Source organism: Rattus norvegicus, chromosome 20, assembly GCF_036323735.1.
Source record: "Rattus norvegicus strain BN/NHsdMcwi chromosome 20, GRCr8, whole genome shotgun sequence".
Taxonomy (NCBI): Eukaryota; Metazoa; Chordata; class Mammalia; order Rodentia; family Muridae; genus Rattus; species Rattus norvegicus.
Genome location: NC_086038.1, coordinates 27206932 through 27227981, shown reverse-complemented (window position 1 = coordinate 27227981; position 21050 = coordinate 27206932). Strand labels below are relative to the sequence as shown.

The 21050-nt window shown below is 44.7% G+C and overlaps 1 protein-coding gene across 4 annotated transcripts in view; it reads left to right on the top strand.

Annotated features, from left to right (window-relative positions):
* The first annotated feature begins 18309 nt into the window (after nucleotides 1-18309).
* The window catches only part of Edar (ectodysplasin-A receptor), a 78739-nt gene continuing 75998 nt past the window's right edge, over nucleotides 18310-21050 (top strand). For 2 of the 4 annotated variants that reach the window (NM_001191899.2, XM_039098901.1), the window contains exon 1: nucleotides 18352-18609. The gene's annotated coding sequence lies outside the window, so the exon portion shown is untranslated. Of the gene's footprint in view, nucleotides 18610-21050 lie in introns of all 4 variants that reach the window. The other 2 variants (XM_039098902.2, XM_039098903.2) reach the window with 2 other exon arrangements.

Genomic DNA, 21050 nt, shown 5'->3' with positions numbered 1-21050 from the left:
GATTTGAATAAAGCACCTTACTCAGCGATTCTGGGCTTCAGGTTTTCCACCTGTAAAATAGGTTGAAATGACTATTTTATACATTGGTCATGAGGTTTGTTAAGAGTTGGACCATGAAAAACATTTAATGCCTGGCTTGTGGAGACTACTTAGTAATGCCAAATATTTTTATTTTGCATTAAACATTATTACATCCTCTGCCTTCAGGCCTGACATTCTCCAATAGAATGTCTCTGTTTTCCAAAATTTGACCTGCCTCATTTCTTCCTGTTGTAATTTTTGTCTATTCTAGTTTATAAAACAAGGTAAGGTAAACTTGTGCAGTGGTAACTATTCAATTTTTACTTTCTTTTTTTTTTTCTTTTTTTCGGAGCTGGGGACCGAACCCAGGGCCTTGTGCTTGCTAGGCAAGCGCTCTACCACTGAGCTAAATCCCCAACCCCAATTTTTACTTTCTAAAAAGTCTAAAACCCTTAGTTACAGTGAATTAAAAATCTGTGTGAAACACCGGCTCTGACAACTGTGGAACACAACTGATGCCTTTTGTCTTCAGCCCACCCAAGGATCTCTATGTGCCATTGCCACATCAAAATAACTTGGGAAACCTGATGTCACTAAAATCTTACATCTCTGATCAAGCTAAGGGTTACCACGTTCCATTCCTGTGAGAAAGAAACTCGTCTCGGTAGTTCGCCTAAGATGGGTTAGTTCTTCAGTTCTGAGCTGCTATGTAAATGCCTGTGTCACGTCAGCTTCCTTGGAGGATAATCTAATGGAATGAATGTTCACACTGCCTAACACACATGCCAAGCCTCAGTGAGGGCCTGTGTCTGACCCTCACCACCCAGAGATTCCAAGTCCAAGAGATTCAGCCAACTACAGACCAGAAATATCCTCACAAAACCTGTGTGTGTGCTGAACATGTGAAGACCCTTTCTACTTGTTAGCCCCTAAGTATTAATAGTATATTATTAATATTTACATAGGATTTGCATGCTATTGGGTATTATACGTAATCTAGAAATTATTTAAAGCACACAAGAGATTGTGCATACTACTATGCCTCCTTAGATGAAGGATTTGGACGGGGGTCCTAGAACCAGCCTTGAACAAATGTTGAGCATCAACTGCCCATCTTACTTAATGATCACAGCAACCCTATAAATATAGATTCTATTTCCTGGGGAGGGCTCCAAGGCTTGGAGAAGTGGAGCAAGGTACCCTGATGGTATGATGGGAACTGCAGCTTCTGACACCAAGATTTCTAAATCTTTTCTTCCTTTCCTTCTTTGCTTGCTTGCTTGCTTGCTTGCTTGCTTGCTTGCTTGCTTCCTTCCTTCCTTCCTTCCTTCCTTCCTTCCTTTCTTTGCTTCCTTCCTTCCTTGTTCATTTCTTTTTCAATTTATTTTTATTTATGTGTGTGCTCTGTGTGGGGTGCCTGCCTAGACCAGAAGAGGGCACAGGATCTCCTGGTTAGAGACAGTCGTGACCTGCCTGGTGCGTGGGGCAGAACTGAACTCTGGGTCTCTGTAAGAGCAGCAAGCACTAGTAATTGCAAAGTCATCTCTGGAGCATTGAACGGAACTGCTGTCCTGCCTTCCATGTTCATTTACTTCCTAAGGCCAGCAGTGGAACTTGGGATGTGCATGTTAGACTGTTGTAGAGGCTAGGTAGACAAGCTGGTTGGAGGCAGGAGAAACTGAAAATGGGAAGGTGCTGAGTACATCTTCGATGTCCTCTTACAGTCCCACCTGAGTTAGGCAACAAGGATTCAGGAGAGGATGATGAACTTGGGTTGCTCTCAGAGTCTGCGGGTTGGAGATAGCTAGGTGCTAGTGAGAAGCAGGGTCTTGGGAGGAGGGCTTGAGCTCAGCTCTCAACAAAAGAATTCCAACAGGCTTAGACACGTTTTGTGTGTGTGTGTGGTTCTAGCATCTGTGTGGTTCCTAAGGAAATGGCTCACACCACGTTAAGCATAAGTCTCCACATTCAGAGGACAATGCCTAGACCAAAACCAAACCAAATGTCATGCTTTCTAGTATATGAAATACCTTGATTTTACATAGATATATAAAATCATGTACGTATATATAGTTTGAAAGCAGAAGCCAAACTTCTCTGGAGAAGGCATGTCCAACCTTTTGACATTTTACAAAAATGTGGCCACCTACACAGTTCACGATTAAGAACAATGCAATCGAGTTCCAACCACAGCTATCCTGAGTCCTATATGGCCTATAGGCCACAGATGAGAACTCATCTCATAGAGGAGTGGTTTTCAACCTGAGGGTCATGACCCCATTGGGAGTTGAATAACCCTTTCAGTGGGGTGCCCTAAGACCATTGGAAAACACAGATATTTGCATGATGATTCATAACAGTAGCAAAATTACTGTTACGAAATAGCAACAAAAATAATTTTGTGGTTGGGGTCGCAACAACACGAGGAACTGTATTAAAGGGTTGCAGCATTGGGAAGTTGAGAACTGCTGTGGCAGAGGAACAGGAAGGAGCATGTTACAAAAAGAGAGGATGGAGCATGGGAGGGGACATACTCAATGTGCGATATATACTTGAATTACAACATCCTCTTGTTAAATAAATGAGACCTGCTCTCAGGGCCCCATAATTAAAAAGAAAGAAAGGCTCTAGGTAAATAAAGACCAAAAGGGTATCTGTTGGTTTTGGTAATTATGAGGTCCCTGGTGACTTAGGTAGGAATAATTTCAGGGAAAGCCACATTCTGGCAGAGTGAACTAGATACAACCATCTTGTTGTGAAATTCAGTTCAATCTTGCACAAGACAATGGCCATTAGTCACACACATATGCACAGTGAGATATGCTAAGTTAGCCAATATGAACACAAAGAAAGTCAAAGCAAGGTCTCACAACCGGGTCTCAAGGCCCTTAAGGCATCCAGCCATCCTAGATCCTGCCTCCTCATAGGTCTGTTAAATGAGCACCATTGCTGAGAATGCAGTGTGTTCCCTGGACATGCCTTAATTCTTTAAACCATGATCCTTTGCGCTCGGGTTAGGCTTCCTTTATTTTTTAGACCAGTGGCTGGAAGAATAGAATAGTAGCTCCTAAGACATCCTGCATTCCCAGTACACACCCACTGTGCTCTGGGAAGGACTTCAAGATGCTGAGACCAGAGGTTGGGAGTGAGGGACTAGAAAGGAGCTGGACATATCACAGACAGACAGACAGACAGACAGACAGACAGACAGACAGACAGACAGACAGACAGGGAAGGGAAGGGACCACAGAAAAGCTTCTTCCTCACCCTTCTGACCTGGGACAAAGATCTGGTAGACATTTTCTCCTTCCAGTAGCACCCAGCTCCTGGCTAACCAGTTGTGGCTGATCAGCTCTGTTCAAAGCTGGCCTTGAACATGTTTATCTGAAGCTATGGACCCACAACTCCCCTCTCTTTGTTTAAGCAGACTAAGCCAAAATTGGAAAAAGAAGACCCATCTCAGGGCATGAAAGGCACTTAAACCCCTCAACCATCTAGTGGGAAAATAGACGACTATTTCTGGATTTCCTCCCTGCTCTGTGGGCAGTATCTCTTTGTGTGTCTTGCTGTGTATGGCACATCTTCATCTTTTTTTTTTTCTGTCTGCAAATTTTTTTAAAAAATTTATTTAATACTTAATAATAATTCTTTGGTTTCCGGGCAAACATCCCCCTCCCTCCTCCCCTTCCTTATGGGTGTTCCCCTCCCAACCCTCCCCCCATTGCCGCCCTCCCCCCAACAGTCTAGTTCACTGGGGGTTCAGTCTTAGCAGGACCCAGGGCTTCCCCTTCCACTGGTGCTCTTACTAGGCTATTCAATGCTACCTATGAGGTCAGAGTCCAGGGTCAGTCCATGTATAGTCTTTAGGTAGTGGCTTAGTCCCTGGAAGCTCTGGTTGCTTGGCATTGTTTTTCATATGGGGTCTCGAGCCCCTTCAAGCTCTTTCAGTCCTTTCTCTGATTCCTTCAACGGGGGTCCTATTCTCAGTTCAGTGGTTTGCTGCTGGCATTCGCCTCTGTATTTGCTGTATTCTGGCTGTGTGTCTCAGGAGCGATCTACATCCGGTTCCTGTCGGCCTGCACTTCTTTGCTTCATCCATCTTGTCTAATTGGATGGCTGTATATGCATGGGCCACATGTGGGGCAGGCTCTGAATGGGTGTTCCTTCAGTCTCTGTTTTAATCTTTGCCTCTCTCTTCCCTGCCAAGGGTATTCTTGTTCCCCTTTTAGAGAAGGAGTGAAGCATTCACATTTTGATCATCTGTCTTGAGTTTCATTTGTTCTAGGCATCTAGGGTAATTCAAGCATTTGGGCTAATAGCCACTTATCAATGAGTGCATACCATGTATGTCTTTCTGTGATTGGGTTAGCTCACTCAGGATGATATTTTCCAGTTCCAACCATTTGCCTACGAATTTCATAAAGCCGTTGTTTTTGATAGCTGAGTAATATTCCATTGTGTAGATGTACCACATTTTCTGTATCCATTCCTCTGTTGAAGGGCATCTGGGTTTTTCCAGCTTCTGGCTATTATAAAGAAGGCTGCAATGAACATAGTGGAGCACGTGTCTTTTTTATATGTTGGGGCATCTTTTGGGTATATGCCCAAGAGAGGTATAGCTGGATCCTGAGGCAGTTCAAAGTCCAATTTTCTGAGGAACCTCCAGACTGATTTCCAGAATGGTTGTACCAATTTGCAATCCCACCAACCATGGAAGAGTGGTCCTCTTTCTCCACATCCTCACCAGCATCTGCTGTCACCTGAGTTTTTGATCTTAGCCATTCTCACTGGTGTGAGGTGAAATCTCAGGGTTGTTTTGATTTGCATTTCCCTTATGACTAAAGATGTTGAACATTTCTTTAGATGTTTCTCAGCCATTCGGCATTCCTCAGCTGTGAATTCTTTGTTTAGCTCTGAACCCCATTTTTAATAGGGTTATTTGTCTCCCTGCGGTCTAACTTCTTGAGTTCTTTGTATATTTTGGATATAGGCCTCTATCTGTTGTAGGATTGGTAAAGATCTTTTCCCAATCTGTTGGTTGCCGTTTTGTCCTAATCACAGTGTCCTTTGCCTTACAGAAGCTTTGCAGTTTTATGAGATCCCATTTGTCGATTCTTGATCTTAGAGCATAAGCCATTGGTGTTTTGTTAAGGAAATTTTTTCCAGTGCCCATGTGTTCCAGATGCTTCCCTAGTTTTTCTTCTATTAGTTTGAGTGTGTCTGGTTTGATGTGGAGGTCCTTGATCCACTTGGACTTAAGCTTTGTATAGGGTGATAAGCATGGATCGATCTTCATTTTTCTACATGTTGACCTCCAGTTGAACCAGCACCATTTGCTGAAAATGCTATCTTTTTTCCATTGGATGGTTTTGGCTCCTTTGACAAAAATCAAGTGACCATAGGTGTGTGGGTTCATTTCTGGGTCTTCAATTCTATTCCATTGGTCTATCTGTCTGTCTCTGTACCAATACCATGCAGTTTTTATCACTATTGCTCTGTAATACTGCTTGAGTTCAGGGATAGTGATTCCCCCTGAAGTCCTCTTATTGTTCAGGATAGCTTTAGCTATCCTGGGTTTTTTGTTATTCCAGATGAATTTGCAAATTGTTCTGTCTAATTCTTTGAAGAATTGGATTGGTATTTTGATGGGGATTGCATTGAATCTGTAGATCGCTTTTGGTAAAATGGCCATTTTTACTATATTAATCCTGCCAGTCCATGAGCATGGGAGATCTTTCCATCTTCTGAGGTCTTCTTCAATTTCTTTCTTCAGTGTCTTGAAGTTCTTATTGTACAGATCTTTTACTTGCTTGGTTAAAGTCACACCAAGGTACTTTATATTATTTGGGTCTCTTATGAAGGGTGTCGTTTCCCTAATTTCTTTCTCTGCTTGTTTCTCTTTTGTGTAGAGGAAGGCTACTGATTTATTTGAGTTAATTTTATACCCAGCCACTTTGCTGAAGTTGTTTATCAGCTTTAGTGGTTCTCTGGTGGAACTTTTGGGATCACTTAAATAAACTATCATATCATCTGCAAATAGTGATATTTTGACTTCTTCTTTTCCGATCTGTATCCCCTTGACCTCCTTTTGTTGTCTGATTGCTCTGGCTAGAACTTCAAGAACTATATTGAATAAGTAGGGAGAGAGTGGGCAGCCTTGTCTAGTCCCTGATTTTACTGGGATTGCTTCAAGTTTCTCTCCATTTAGTTTAATGTTAGCAACTGGTTTGCTGTATATGGCTTTTACTATGTTTAGGTATGGGCCTTGAATTCCTATTCTTTCCAGGACTTTTATCATGAAGGGGTGTTGAATTTTGTCAAATGCTTTCTCAGCATCTAATGAAATGATCATGTGGTTTTGTTCTTTCAGTTTGTTTATATAATGGATCACGTTGATGGTTTTCCGTATATTAAACCATCCCTGCATGCCTGGGATGAAGCCTACTTGATCATGGTGGATGATTGTTTTGATGTGCTCTTGGATTCGGTTTGCCAGAATTTTATTGAGTATTTTTGCGTCAATATTCATAAGGGAAATTGGTCTGAAGTTCTCTTTCTTTGTTGGGTCTTTGTGTGGTTTAGGTATAAGAGTAATAGTGGCTTCATAGAAGGAATTCGGGAGTGATCCATCTGTTTCAATTTTGTGGAATAGTTTGGATAATATTGGTATGAGGTCTTCTATGAAGGTTTGATAGAATTCTGCACTAAACCCGTCTGGACCTGGGTTCTTTTTGGTTGGGAGACCTTTAATGACTGCTTCTATTTCCTTAAGAGTTATGGGGTTGTTTAACTGGTTTATCTGTTCCTGATTTAACTTCAGTACCTGGTATTTGTCTAGGAAACTGTCCATTTCCTGTAGATTTTCAAGTTTTGTTGAATATAGGCTTTTATAGTAAGATCTGATGATTTTTTTGAATTTCCTCTGAATCTGTAGTTATGTCTCCCTTTTCATTTCTGATTTTGTTAATTTGGACACACTCTCTGGGTCCTCTCGTTAGTCTGGCTAAGGGTTTATCTATCTTGTTGATTTTCTCAAAGAACCAACTTTTGGTTCTGTTGATTCTTTCTATGGTCCTTTTTGTTTCTACTTGGTTGATTTCAGCTCTGAGTTTGATTATTTCCTGTCTTCTACTCCTCCTGGGTGTATTTGCTTCTTTTTGCTCCAGAGCTTTTAGGTGTGCTGTCAAGCTGCTGACATATGGTCTTTCCTGTTTCTTTCTGCAGGCACACAGCGCTATGAGTTTTCCTCTTAGCACAGCTTTCATTGTGTCCCATAAGTTTGGGTATGTTGTACCTTCATTTTCATTAAATTCTAAAAAGTTTTTAATTTCTTTCTTTATTTCTTCCTTGACTAGGTATCATTGAGTAGAGCATTGTTCAATTTCCATGTATATGTGGGCATTCTTCCCTTATTGTTATTGAAGACCAGTTTTAGGCCGTGGTGGTCTGATAGCCCGCATGAGATTATTTCTATCTTTCTGTACCTGTTGAGGCCCGTTTTTTGACCAACTATATGGTCAATTTTGGAGAAAGTACCATGAGGAGCTGAGAAGAAGATATATCCTTTTGCTTTAGGATAGAATGTTCTATAAATATCCGTTAAGTCCATTTGGCTCATGAGTTCTCTTAGTCTGTCGACATCACTGTTTAATTTCTGTTTCCATGATCTGTCCATTGATGAGAGTGGGGTGTTGAAATCTCCCACTATTATTGTGTGAGGTACAATGTGTGTTTTGAGCTTTAGTAAGGTTTCTTTTACGTATGTAGGTGCCCTTGTATTTGGGGCATAGATATTTAGGACTGAGAGTTCATCTTGGTGGATTTTTCCTTTGATGAATATGAAGTGTCCTTCCTTATCTTTTTTGATGACTTTTAATTGAAAATTGATTTTATTTGATATTAGAATGGCTACTCCAGCTTGCTTCTTCTGACCATTTGCTTGGAAAGTTGTTTTCCAGCCTTTCACTCTGAGGTAGTGTCTGTCTTTGTCTCTGAGGTGTGTTTCCTGTAGGCAGCAGAATGCAGGGTCCTCGTTGCGTATCCAGTTTGTTAATCTATGTCTTTTTATTGGGGAGTTGAGGCCATTGATGTTGAGAGATATTAAGGAATAGTGATTATTGCTTCCTGTTATATTCATATTTGGATGTGAGGTTATGTTTGTGTGCTTTTCTTCTCTTTGTTTTGTTGCCAAGACGATTAGTTTCTTGCTTCTTCTAGGGTATAGCTTGCCTCCTTATGTTGGGCTTTACCCTTTATTATCCTTTGTAGTGCTGGATTTGTAGAAAGATATTGTGTAAATTTGGTTTTGTCATGGAATATCTTGGTTTCTCCATCTATGTTAATTGAGAGTTTTGCAGGATACAGTAACCTGGGCTGGGATTTGTGTTCTCTTAGGGTCTGTATGACATCTGTCCAGGATCTTCTGGCCTTCATAGTTTCTGGTGAAAAGTCTGGTGTGATTCTGATAGGTCTGCCTTTATATGTTACTTGACCTTTTTCCCTTACTGCTTTTAATATTCTTTCTTTATTTTGTGCGTTTGGTGTTTTGACTATTATGTGACTGGAGGTGTTTCTTTTCTGGTCCAATCTATTTGGAGTTCTGTAGGCTTCTTGTATGCCTATGGGTATCTCTTTTTTTAGGTTAGGGAAGTTTTCTTCTATGATTTTGTTGAAGATATTTACTGGTCCTTTGAGTTGGGAGTCTTCACTCTCTTCTATACCTATTATCCTTAGGTTTGATATTCTCATTGAGTCCTGGATTTCCTGTATGTTTTGGACCAGTAGCTTTTTCTTCTTTACATTATCTTTGACAGTTGAGTTAATGATTTCTATGGAATCTTCTGCTCCCGAGATTCTCTCTTCCATCTCTTGTATTCTGTTGGTGAAGCTTGTATCTACAGCTCCTTGTCTCTTCTTTTGATTTTCTATATCCAGGGTTGTTTCCATGTGTTCTTTCTTGATTGCTTCTATTTCCATTTTTAATTCCTTCAACTGTTTGATTGTGTTTTCCTGGAATTCTTTCAGGGATTTTTGTGTCTCCTCTCTATGGGTTTCTACTTGTTTATTTATGTTTTCCTGGAATTCTTTCAGGCATTTTTGCGATTCCTCTCTGTAGGCTTCTATTTGTTCTCTAAGGGAGTTCTTCACGTCTTTCTTGAAGTCCTCCAGCATCATGATCAAACATGATTTTGAAACTAGATCTTGCTTTTCTGGTGTGTTTGGATATTCCATGTTTATTTTGGTGGGAGAATTGGGCTCCGATGATGCCGTGTATTCTTGGTTTCTGTTGCTTGGGTTCCTGCGCTTGCCTCTCGCCATCAGATTATCTCTAGTGTTACTTTGTTCTGCTATTTCTGACAGTGGCTAGACTGTCCTATAAGCCTGTGTGTCAGGAGTGCTGTAGACTTGTTTTCCTGTTTTCTTTCAGCCAGTTATGGGGACAGAGTGTTCTGCTTTCGGGCGTGTAGTTTTTCCTCTCTACAGGTCTTCAGCTGTTCCTGTGGGCCTGTGTCTTGAGTTCACCAGGCAGGTCACTTGCAGCAGAAAAGTTGGTCTTACCTGTGGTCCCGAGGCTCAAGCTTGCTCGCAGGGTGCTGCCCACGAGCTCTCTGCAGCGGCAGCAACCAGGAAGATGTGCGCCGCCCTTTCCGGGAGCTTCCGTGCACTAGGGTTCCAGATGGCGTTTGGTGTTTTCCTCTGATGTCCGAGATGTGTGTGCAGAGTGCAGTCTCTTCTGGTTTCCCAGGCGTGTCTGCCTCTCTGAAGGTTTAGCTCTCCCTCCCACGGGAGTTGGGTGCAGAGAACTGTTTATCCTGTCTGTTTCCTTCAGGTTCCGGCGGTGTCTCAGGCGCAGGAGTCCTGCCGCTCCTGGGCCCTCCCCCACGGGAGCCCAGAGGCCTTATACAGTTTCCTCTTGGGCCAGGGATGTGGGCAGGGGTGGGCAGTGTTGGTGGTCTCCTCCGCTCTGCAGCCTCGGGAGTGCCCACCTGACCAGGCGGTGAGGTCTCTCTCCCACGGGGTTTGGGAGCAGAGAGCTGCTGCGGGCCGGGATCCGCGAGTGTGGGACTTCCGGTAAACACAGGAAGTGCCCGGTCCTAGAGGAATTTTGCCTCTGTGTGTCCTGAGTTCATCAGGCAGGTTTCTTGCAGCGGAAAAGTTGGTCTTACCTGTGGTTCTGAGGCTCAAGTTTGCTCGTGGGGTACTGCCTAAGTCCTCTCCGCGGCGGCAGCAACCCGGAAGATCTGCGCTGCTCTTTCCAGGAGCCTCCGTGCACCAGGGTTCCAGATGGCGTTTGGTGTTTTCCTCTGGCGTCTGGATGTGTGCAGAGTGCAGTCTATTCTGGTTTCCCAGGCGTGTCTGCCTCTCTGTAGGTTTAGCTCTCCCTCCCATGGGATTTGGGTGCAGAGAACTGTTTATCCTGTCTGTTTCCTTCAGGTTCCGGCGGTGTCTCAGGCGCAGGGGTCCTGCCGCTCCTGGGCCCTCCCCTACGGGAACCCAGAGGCCTTATACAGTTTCCTCTTGGGCCAGGGATGTGGGCAGGGGTGGGCAGTGTTGGTGGTCTCCTCCGCTCTGCAGCCTCAGGAGTGCCCACCTGACCAGGCGGTGAGGTCTCTCTCCTACGGGGTTTGGGAGCAGAGAGCTGCTGCGGGCCGGGATCCGCGGGTGCACATCTTCATCTTTAATGACATCTGTTCCTGCCACTGTTTATGGGTCTGAGATTCTATTTCTGGCAGATAATAAAAACCCAGTCAAGACCCCGAGATGGCAAGAAGAAAGCGGAAGGCCTTGGATTCCAAGCTACTGTCCAGGGAAGCAGCTGACCTATATTAGAATGTGATGAAAACACAATGTGGGCCTTTTTCATTACTACTTCAGTGCTTGCCCTATACCTCCAGATAAGGCTGGAAAGGACACTATTTGGGGAAGAGGGCAGTATTCATAGCTCCAAGGTCACAGACGTACAAATGCCAGCAAAGGGAGAAGGTGATCATAACAGGAGTTGTCTGGGAACGTCTAAAACCATTCTGCGTAATCTGAACAAACCTGTTCTTACCTTGAAATGACTCATAGTGGAGGGTCCCTAGATTGAATATGAGACCTATGCCAATTAATTCCCATATCTTAAATACTAGAAACCATCATAAGTGGGTTTGTGTGTGTGTATGTATGTCTGTATGTCTGTATATATGCATCCATGCATGCATGGGTTGTGTACACGTGCATGTTTGCATGCAGAAGCCAGAAGACAACCTCTGGTGTAATTCTTCCTGGAGAAATAACTAGGATTTCGTTTTTGTTGCTGTTGTTTAGTTTAGTTTAGTTATTTGAGACAGTCTCTCACTAGGACTTGGGGTGTTCGGATAAGGCTAGCTGGATTAACAGTAAGTCCCAGAGACCTCTGCTTGCCTAGCATTTCAATTAAAAACACACATCCTACTCGGATTTCCACCTGAGCACACAGGCTTGAGCATAGCTCCTCATGATTGTGTGGCAGACACTATACTGACTGAACTATCTCCCCAGCCTGTCTAAGTAGAAGTTTTAATATTCTCTCCCCAGGTGAATCCCCTTGGCTGTCTCTAGGTGTCTGTACCAACTTGGAAGAGTCCTGGCACAGACAGACAGTGACCTGCTGAGGGAGGGAGTGTCCTGAGCATCTGTAGCCTTTCTCAGAGCTTCTCTAAGAGCCATGGTTGGGAACTACTGCAGCATGAAGTCGTGGGCCAAGGTAGCCTTGCTCCATCTATAATGTGTACCCTGAATTGACATTATGAACACTGTGATATCTTTAGCCGATGTCCCCATTCGAATGCAAGAATTTCTGAACCACGTGGCACAGGGTGGAGCTGGGGCCACTGATTCAGACACTATCATATCCAGGAACTCGGGTGCTCCGTGACTGGATCCTCTGACCTACCAAGAGCAGCGGAAAGTCCTGCTCTGCATTTTCATTCCCGCGTCTTTTCACATGACTAACGAATGCTTCAGTTTCCTGGGAAACCATTTCATACTGTTGAGTTTACCTCAGTGCAACTGATAAGAACTTTGAGATCACCATGAAGCAAACCTTCTTAAACCTCATTTGCCTAGAAAAACAAATAAATTTCATACCAGGGTCTGGGTGTCTCCTCCAGAACTCATGTTGAAACTTAATCTCCCAAATTACACATTTCTGGTATGTGGAGGTTGCATCTATGGGAGGTAATCAAGATCCAATGAAGTCATGAGGGCAATACCCTTGGTGGTGTTAGTGGCTTTGTTGGAGGAGGAAAAGAGGCCTAAACTGCTATACTGACTCTGACTACCATGCGATGGGTGCATGAAGGTCCTTACCAAGGCTGACCAGATGCCACAGCTGTGCTCTTGGATTTCTCTCCTCTAGGACCATACGCCAAACCTCTTTTCTTAATTCCTAGTGTATGGTATTCAGTTATAGCAACAGAAAATAGACCAAGTCCAGTTTTCATAATAAGGCTGTGTGTATCAATTAGATACCTATTAGCAGAGACCTTGGTACAGTGCTGGACTGCAGAAGTGTTTATTGTTCTCCATAAACACTCCTGATAGGGTTTATATGGACATTGTACTGGAAGGTACAGCGCCCCTTCTGGTCCACCAACATTGAGCCTACATTGCCTCCACACTCCAGGAAGGGGCAGAGAAAGGACAGGACAGTCTCCTTATCCCAGGCGAGTCCCCCGAAGTAGCCTTTAGGGGAACCCCTACACACTTCTGCCATGGTTTATCAGTCCATTTGGAAGAATATGCCTGTTTATTCTTAGCTGCAGAGGAAGCAGAGAAATGCTGTTACGTCAATCTACCTAGGGCTGGGAAACTCTAAAATTGTAGAGGGAGCTCTGCTTGCCAACTTGAATTCCTTGCTGCTGGGACCAAATGCCTGACAAGAAGCAACTTCAGGGAAGAAATATTTATCTTGGCTCACAGTTTTATTGGAGACTCGTGGCAACCTGGGGCTCCATCTGTGGGGGGGCAGGGCCCATTATATCTCAGGAGATATAACAGAGCTCAGACTGCAAGCAAGCTGGCCTATAACCATCTAGTTCTACACCTATGGCTTTAGGTTGGTCAGTTAGGCACATGTGTCCAAAAGATTCTTTGTCTGTCTTAGTCAGGGTTTCTATTCCTGCATAAAACATCATGACCAGAAGCAAGTTGGGGAGGAAAAGGCTTATCCAGCTTACACTTCCACATTGCTGTTCATCACCAAAGAAACTCAGGACTGGAACTCAAGCAGGTCAGGAAGCAGGAGCTGATGCAGAAGCCATGGAGGGATGTTACTTACTGGCTTGCTTCCCCTGGCTTGCACAGCTCTCTTATAGAACCCAAGACTACCAGCCCAGGGACTGCACCACCCACAATGGGCTGGGTCCTCTCACCCTTTACCACTAATTGAGAAAATGCTGGTCTCATGGAGGCATTTCCTCAAGGGAGGCTCCTTTCTCTGTGATAATAACTCCAGCTTGTGTCAAGTTGACACACAAAACCAGCCAGTACAACACAGTAGAATAAATTATGGTTTACTCTCCCATTTCATTCCTTTTTTCCCCTTTTCACTTTTTTCCTCCTCACTCTCTGCTCCCCCCACCCTTTGATGGCATCTTGTTATGTCCAATTTTGTCTTGAACCAGAATCCAAGCAGTCATTCCACCTCAGCCTTCTAGGTGCAAATCCCAACGGCTCACTGGTACTTATACAAAGTACCAGCCATTGTGAACACCCGTGTTCTGGATCCAGATGATATGAAGAGTATATGGTAGGGCTCCTAGGTAAGTGAACAGTGCTGTTACCTGCCCATTCGTCTGCACACTAACTGCATGTGTTACGATTGCAGCGTGCAAGGTGAGGGTTAGGAGGTTAGGTCTTTGGAGAGTGAATCAGTAATAAAGACAGAGCCCCAGTATGATAACACTTTCTAGAAGGAATCCCAATCTTTTCTGTCCCACTAAGCTACAGTGAAAAAGTAGCCATTTACGTACCCCAGAGTGGGTTCTTCGATGACACCAAATCTGCTGGACACCTTAACTTCAGCTTTTCCAGTCTCCATAAATGAGATGAACAAGTGTTTGCTGTTTAAGCCACACAGGCTACAGTATTTTTGTTACGGTGGCTGAAGCTAAAGCAGACTTTTATTTCTTTAGCGAGAGGATAGTGCCATGGTAAAGTTTAAACAACTGAATGCAGAATCTCATTCTTTTGTGGGATAAAGGCATCAGTTGGAAACCAACGGTTTCCTACCTGGAGTGGCCCTTTGATTTTGTGTTGCGCATAATTCACAGTCTACTTGGTCTTTCCTCTCCCTGGGTCCAGCTAGTGCAGACTAAAGGATCAAGGTGCAAACAGATACCAAACATAGTCTCTCTTCTCCTTCATTTGCCAGGGACAGAAGCCTGTTCCACATCCAGAAGCTTCCATCCAAGTATCCTATATTTGGATATAGGATCCAAACTATCCTATACTCTGCTAAAATCCAAGCCCCTTGCCTGGTGCCTTGTGGAGCCCAGGCCCCATCTCCCTTCCCAAGTAGGGCCAGCTCACTGTCAACCCAATTCCTTGTCTTGGGAGCCGCAGGCTTTCTAAGGTGTTCCAGTATGCCTGGCCCCTTTCCCTCGGGGCCTCAGTACAAGCTTCATCCAAACTGAAACACCCATCTCTCCTTACAAGGACATACGTACTACCCAGTGCCTTCCTTCTGTCTCCTACTCAGAATAATGCTGCCCTTTGGAATAGTGGCACAACCCCTGCGGGTGCCCTCAGCCTCCACGTCTCCAGCTTGCAAGCTTCTTCGCCACCACCTACTCAATCTGTTTAACTGTTTACAAATCAAGGTTCTTGACCACACGGTTCCTGAGATGGTCTTCCCCCACCTCTACCTACAGAGCTGTACTGAGGATGGGAAGCTGGTCTGAGTTGCCACTTTAAGATTAGCTAACACTTTTGCTGAGGAGGGCTGAGCCACGAGCCAATATGTCTTTTTGGGAGAGCAGAGACCCAGGACCTGCTTTCCTTATTTCCCCCAACCTCCAAGGACAGAGTCAAGGTCCCAGTTCTGGGACAGATGGGAAGTCGCATGAGCTGTGCCATGGACATAGCTGAAACTGTGATTCTGAACAACTTCTAAGCAGCAGCCCGGGACATGTAAAAAGTTTATCAAATTCTTGAATACTACTGAATGATTTGAACAGCAGCAATTTTTAAAAAAAAATGTTAAAATTAGTTCTCTTTGTAGGTAGCAGGAAGCTGGCTTTCTGAAGTGTACAAATAGGGCCAAGTGAGTGTCATTAGGGCAGCACATGTGTTTTGCTGTATTTAATTGATGTTTCTTTTCAGACAGTGGTTAAGTAGTAGAAAACTGTTATCAGTAGACTAAGAATAGACACACACACACACACACACACACACACACACACACACACACTGAGCACATTAGCATAGAAGGCTGCTTGTAGAATTTGTGAGGGTCAAGTGCTTTTTTTTTCCTGTTTACTCAACATGAGATTAGAAATCAAGACACAGAGTTTACATACTGATGTACAGGATGTGTCTCAGCTCTGTGTGTGTATGTATGCACGTGTGGAGGCTGTATGTATGTATGTATGTTCACATCTGTATGAAGGTCCAAAGGTCAATGCTGAGTATCTTCCTATGGTGGTTTGAATAGGCTTGGCCCAGGGCACTATTTGGAGGTGTGGCCTTCTTGGAGGAAGTGTGTCACTGTGGGGTTGAGCTTTGAGACCCTCCTTCTAGCTGCCTGAGGACAGTCTGCTACTGGCTTCCTTTGGATGAAGATGAACTCTGAACTCCTCCAGCACCATGCCTGCCTGGATGCTGCTGTGCTTCCTGCCATGATGATAACAGACTGAACCTCTGAACCTGTAAGTCAGCCCCAGTGAAATGTTCTCTTTTATAAGAGTTGCTTTGGTCACGGTGTCTCTTCACAGCAGTGGAAACCCTCAGACACTTCCTTAGCTGGTCATCATTCTTTTACCTGATGCATGTTTTCTAATCAGCATGTCTCGTGAATGTCCATAGCTTCTGGCAAGGTGCAATGGCGATAAGCTTTGGGACCCTCCAACAGTATACCCCACAGCCTGACATACAGCCGCACACATGTGTTGAAAAGGGCAGGCCAGCCTGGGCTAAGTTATCTATATCAAGCACGTGTTCTGAATGATACCACATTCTCCACAGCACCGTTTGACCAACCATGGTCCACAGTCTTGACTCATATCCTCATTTCCACATGTGATGAGGATCTGTTGCTGTCTCTATGTCAGAACAGAAAACAATGAAAATTCCAAGTTTCTAAATGATTCAGATAAGCAGGAACTTCTCTTGCTTCATTTTCTTAATGTGTTGAATTAATCTGCGCATACATTCTGATTTCGGTAAAAGGATGGTGGGAACTTCACATCGATGCATTGGTAGCCTGCCAAAGGTCAGCTCTGCTTTCTAGTTCGTATCATTTTGTGCATACTCTTATCTCCCTCCATCCCTCCTGCCTTTTGGCAATGCCAATGTTATCTGTCTCATTTTGTAAATTTAAAGGCCTTACCTAATGTCCAATAGAACATAAAAGGTACAACTCAAATTAAATCTACGTCCTCAGATACGTGTCACAAAATAAGAAGTACAGCACAGGGAAGACTTGTTCAGTATTTCCATTGTAACTGACCAAGCCTGAGCACTCAGGGGCACCAACACTGTCTAGATGAGCTGTCCACACTGGTCAGCGAACTGAGCAAAGCACTGTGCTCTCCCTCAGTAGTCATCAAGTTCAGGATCCTTGGCCTAATCCTGCACACTGTCACCTGCCTCTCCACTGAACTCCTTACTTTCTCCTGCATATCTCAGGCAGAGCAAACAGGAAGGAAGCAGAATGCATAGGGTCTCCACTCCTAGGCTGACTTGCCAGCAATTGCCTTTAGTCCCAGAACTTGGGAGGCAAAGGCAGGCAGATCTATGTGAGTTAGAGACCAGCCTGGTCTACAAAGCAAGTTCCAGGATAGCCAGGGCTATACAGAGAAACCCTGTCTCAAAAACCAACCAACCAACAAACAAGCAAACAAGTAAACAAACAAAAAACCCAAAAAGGTGGAGGAAAAGGAGGAGGAAGATGAGGAGGAGAAGGAAAGAAGGAGGAGAAAGGTAAGAACAGAAGATGAAAAGAAGAGGGAGAGAGAGAGGGAGAGGGAGGGGAAGGGGAAGGGGGAAGAAGAAGAAGGAGAAGAAGAAGAAGAAGAAGAAGAAGGAGGAGGAGGAGGAGGAGGAGGAGGAGGAGGAGGAGGAGGAGAAGGAGGAGGAGGAGAAGGAGAAAAGGAGGAGGAGGAGGGAGGAGGGAGGCGGAGGGAGGAGGAGAAAGAGGAGGAGGAGAAGGAGGAGGAGGAGAAGGAGGAGGAGAAGAAGAGGAAGAAGAGGAAGAGGAGGAGGAGGAAGAGGAGGAGGAGGAGGAGGAGGAGGAGGAAGAACCTGTTGTTTCCATTCTTTACTGTGGTGGGAGACCATGGTGTTGAGCAAGAAAGGGATGAGGCTATTACATTCTTTTAAGGCTGAGTACTTTTCCGGATAGTTTATTTTTTGAAAGAGAATTCATTAATACTGAAAGATATGCATTTTACATGTTTCTTTGTTATCTAATCACACGGGGTATATGAAGTTATCATAGCATATATAGTTATCTGGAAGTGTAGAGAGGGCTATTGAGAGTTCTGTGAGGTGTGTACACTACCCTGGAGTGGCAGAGTCCGTATTTATATAAGGCACATACTAGAGTTATAGGAGGTAGATATGTCTATTTGAGATTATCTGGGGACTATATCAAGTTACCTAGATGACATGGAGAGGTGTTGAGGAGAAAATGGTGACTCAAATCTGTGGTGTACAGAAGAGGGTAATTGGGAGGGATTGAAAATATACACAAGTGTCTTCCGGGCGGCATGAAGGAGCATGAATGAATACAGCAGTATCCATCATACCTATAACCATCTTGTGGGGAAAGGGGCTGTGCTTAAGTTCTAATTAATGATAATGCAAATTTCATCTTTCATCATTCTTTTGCCCAAAGGCCCAAGTTGTTTTGATAGAAGCAAGACCCCCACGCACTCAAAAAAAAAAAAAAAAATCAATGCTTTTTACACATTCCAGCTTGTCCCTTAAGGGGCAGGAAGTCCTGTGGAGCCAGGTGCGTTTGGCGGCAGAGCCTGAGGCTGTGCCCAGGCTCCTGCACTGCCGATGCCTGGCGCGGACCCTAGGTGGCGCGGGTGGGTTTGCAGCAAGGGGCCGCCTCTTCGCCCGGCTGTTTGTAAACTCGCAGTCCAGGCTAGAAGCAATCAAGAGAGAGAGAGTTCCCAGGGAGCCCTTCAAAATAGAAAGTGGAGCTGGCGGCAGAGGTGTGCCTGGCCGCTGTCACCCGGCTGGCCTCAGGATTGTTGAGAACTGCTTTTGAGAGAACGTCGACGGCTGCCTGTGAAGCCTGCCCCCCATCTCTTACCTGCTCGTCTTCTCCGTCTTCTCCGTCTTCTCCGTAGATCCATCCTCTGCTGGAAAAAGCTGACCTCACTCGGGTACCAGGTAAACCTTGGTTCTTCTCTTCTGGTTTTCCGTATTCTTCAACTGTGGACGAAACCGAGGTGTCCTTGACTAGGAAGGCTCCCCGGTACATTTTTTAAATGCATGTCATTTTTGGGTTGCGTTTGGACAAGCGTTACTGATTACTTGTGTGTCTGTGCTACAAGTTCACAGACTTGAGGTTGTTTCTTTGTTTTGAAGAAAATATCAGAAAATTCAGTCTGCTGTTGAGTTGCGCTTTGGTTAGAGTGCCAAACTGTGTTGCAGACAGCATTTGTGTTACTAAAACACGTGTTGCCGTCTGGGGAGAGGACCGGTGCTTCTCCAAGACTGCCTCACAGAAGAAGGCAAGTGGCATCTAGGACTTTAGTGACATTCACCGCCTGCCTTTACCCAGGGTACTCATTGTCCTAAGAGACCATTCAGGCAAGGGTTCCACTCAAATCTGAGACGCAATGTCATAGTCCTCTGTTGTCAGAGAAGGGAGTGTGTTAGATAGGTCTTTGTGGCACTTGAGGTTTTCATTACAGCCAAAGGTTTCCTTAGTGTCCTGCGGCATCTGGGATAGAAGGGCTTCATGCAGAGACTAGAGTTTGATTTTTCAGCCTTTGCATGAGAGGCTCCTGCAAGGCAAAATGTATGATCTCAGGGCAGATAGGACAGAAGGTCCTATCACTGCTAGAGTATCCACATCACCAGGAGACAGCTAAAGCTAGAGAAGTGACAAGGGCCAAAGCCTGGTTAGTCAGGGTGCTAGACAGTAAGTGAGACACATGCCTCCTTCAAGACTGAAATTACATGAGAGAGAGAGGGGAGGGAGGGAGGGAGGGAGAGAGAGAGAGAGAGAGAGAGAGAGAGAGAGAGAGAGAGAGAGAGAGAGAGAGAGAGGAGTGTGGCAGGGCTGACTTCTTCCCCACTTCCTCAAGGGCTACTACCCTGCTGTTTTGAAGTAGCATCTGGGGACATTTTCAAATGCAGAGTGAGTCTGAGGTTTGTCCAACGTATCCAAGAGTCTAACAGGCATAAAGGATGGGAAAAGGACAGGGAAGTCCCGATGTAATATATGACAGATACTCTAGGTCATGGTCACTTAAAACCATCAAAGATTTATTTGTTGTAGCTTAGGAGGACTTAATGTTAGGAAACGCCCCAAGGACTGCTCCACATAACCCCCCTCCTTGGGGATGACAGCAGCGTGTGGGCGTCACCTCTCAACATTTGTTTCTCTGTCCATTTATGACAGCGTCGTTGGAGGGTGGTCCTAGAAGGTTACATTCTTTGCGAGGAAAAACTAAACAGAAATTTGCAGAATTAATATGCGTACTCTCTGGCCACTGTCTATCTGTCTGTCTGTTTGCTCCATTGGTTGGGGTTTGCTGTCACTGTCTTGAATTCTGCTAAAGAGATGTATAGAGGGTCCCACACAGATTCTTTATACTAATGTGGAATTGACTGGCACTCAATAGGAATTGGACTTAGAGTTTTGAATTTGAATCCGATCCCTGGCTGGTGATTGTCTCTGGATGCCAACCAGCAGCAGGGGACAGCTGTAGTTCTCCAGAGTAGGTATGGAAAGGTGACAGCTGCCAGTCTGCAGTGTGCTGTGCTGCCCAACCACGAACCCCAGCAGGTTACATGGGGGGGGGGTGTTAAATAATATCTTCTATTTTCTGTGAGTCTTTTGAGAGCCGCTGTATTTGTGATGACCGTTGGAGATCTCGGGTCTTCGGACCCAGCTCAGGGCTGCCACTGTGAGGCCACCCCACATATGCTACCCACTATCCTTAGGGTGCAAACCCAGGTTGATTCTTTTAACTCTGGAGCATCTTCTAATGAAAAGGTCCCTTAGGTCCCAAGGGGTCATACAGAAGCCAGGTCCTTCCTGGGACTATAAGGGTGTGTTTTGTGGTTTCTAAAGAATGGAATTTTATTCTCAAGGAAAGGCCCTGGAATCCAGCTTCAAAGACTTAAGCAAATCTGAAACTCAAATATAGGAGCCGTAAACAGGATGGCATTTTGGCGGCCAGCCCCACTGTTTAGATGGCTCAACTCTAGGCTGCCTTGGCTTTCCCTTACCTCCGCTGGCCTGGCCGGCAGCTTGGTACACAACCCTTAGCAGCTCTACCCTGGTCTCTGTTCTCTCAATTACCCTAGATGGCACCTGCCTCCGTGTGTGCTTTGATGCTCTCTTAGGTTTTGCATTAGCTAATTCCACTCACCAATAGCATCATTAATTAGCCCACATTAAACTCACTCAGCAATTAGGAAACAAAAGCGCCAGCCATTCCCCTCCATCATTCACCCACCAGGCAGCCCTTAAACCTGAACTTTTTAGGCAAGACTTTTATTTGATCTACGGGATTTTTTTTTTATTTTAATGAAGTGAAGAGTTCTGGAGAGATGGCTTGAGTGGATAACTGACTCGCTACAGAAGCACAAAGACC